General features: G+C 32.7%; 1 non-coding gene across 1 annotated transcript; it reads left to right on the top strand.

Moving 5' to 3' along the window:
- The first annotated feature begins 1,025 nt into the window (after positions 1-1,025).
- Positions 1,026-1,127, top strand: LOC116470108 (small nucleolar RNA U13). Its single transcript, XR_004248534.1, has one exon. It is a non-coding gene; the product is annotated as a small nucleolar RNA U13 (small nucleolar RNA).
- Positions 1,128-1,620: the final 493 nt, after the last annotated feature.

The raw sequence follows: 1,620 nt of genomic DNA, 5'->3' as shown, positions 1-1,620 counted from the left end.
GAAATAAAAAGAGTTTTTGGCAAGGTCAAATTTCAAAAAATTAATAGCATGTTTCAAAAATTAATTCATAATTCAAAAATTAATCGCATGAACAACAACCAACTGGAAAATATTCTTAAAAAACAAAATGCCATTCAGAATTGTAACAATATCTGTAAAGCATCAGAAATTAGCAAATAATGAATAAAAGCAATTTGGAAAAATGTTAAAATTTAGTTCAACTTTGTACAACAGATTCTGAATAAATAGAGAGTTAATCATGTTCTTGGATGGAATGACTTTTTGAAAATATCAATTCTCCCAACATTGTTTCATAACTTCAAAACATCAATCAAATGCTAGATATATTTTTAAGGCACTTGTTAAACTTATTCTAAAATGGTTTAGGACGTAATATTCTACTATGTAATAGTCTATGAAGGGTTAAGTCAACTTTAAAAAAGAGCAGCACAGAGTGGGATCTTGCTCTATGAGCCACTAAGATAAGCTTCAAAGACACAGTAATAAAAACAGTATGGCACCAGACAAGAATAGACAGACAAGCCAATGAAATGGCATAAAAGGTCTCAGACAAGATCCCTTGTATATGAGAACTTAATATATGATAAAAGTAGCAGTATAGCTCAATAAAGAAAGGAAGATTCAGTAGACATTTCAATGGTGTAGTGGTAAACCAGTCCCCTAAAGGAAAAAATACTTGATTTATTGATAATTCCCATGGTATAAAAACTCCCAGCACGGCCTATTTCAAACTGCCAACAATTTAGCAACCAGCTTGCAAAATTCCTCAATATTTAACAATTGGCTCTTGCCACGTGGCACAAGCTGCTCCAACACATCCCTGGGTGGCTTTCTTTATGGAGGAAAATAAAACCAGATTCTTACCCAACATCATTTAGAAAGAGGTATTGCAGATGGGCAAAAGACCTAAGAAATGGAGATATTAACTATAAAATAATCAAATAATGTAGAAGAATGCAGTACTGACTTCTGGAGGAGGAAAGGCTTTTTAAACATAACCTTAGATCCTTTTGTGTATCATAAGCACGATGATTGGTTTTTCACACTAAGTGTGAAATGTGCCTCCTTCAAGCCTTATTACAGCATTGGCATATTACCCATTGAAGGTGAAAAAAACAAAACATAACATAACCTTAAAAGCAGAAAACCATAAGGCACAGCAATTATATTAAAATTAAAAATTCATGTCCAATGAAGGACACCATGGACAAGACAAGCAGGTATGAAAATATAAGAGAGGATATTTGCAATCAATACACTAAAAAAAGAGGCTAATATCTCTGCTAGCTAGGGATCTATCAAGAATAAGTAAAAGATGACCCAACCAAGAAAATACATAACAAGTAATTCACAGAAGAAAAGTCCAAAAGGCTGACAAACCTACAAAAAGATATTCAAAGTTATTAGTGATTAGGAAACCATAAACTAGAATGATAACATTTCTTTGCACTTAAATGAGAAATGTCAATTGAAAAAGTGAGAAAGTGAAAATATTGGTGAAAATGTAGGAATATAGGAATCTCATGTGCTGTTGGTGAAAATACGGACAGGGCAGCTGCTTTGGAGATTAATCCAGAAGTACTTAGTCAATCTAAGTAT

This window comes from Hylobates moloch, unplaced genomic scaffold (assembly GCF_009828535.3).
Source record: "Hylobates moloch isolate HMO894 unplaced genomic scaffold, HMol_V3 SCAFFOLD_5, whole genome shotgun sequence".
In the NCBI taxonomy this organism is placed as follows: Eukaryota; Metazoa; Chordata; class Mammalia; order Primates; family Hylobatidae; genus Hylobates; species Hylobates moloch.
The sequence above is the reverse complement of the archived record's forward strand: the minus strand, read 5'-3'. Positions and strand labels throughout refer to the sequence as shown.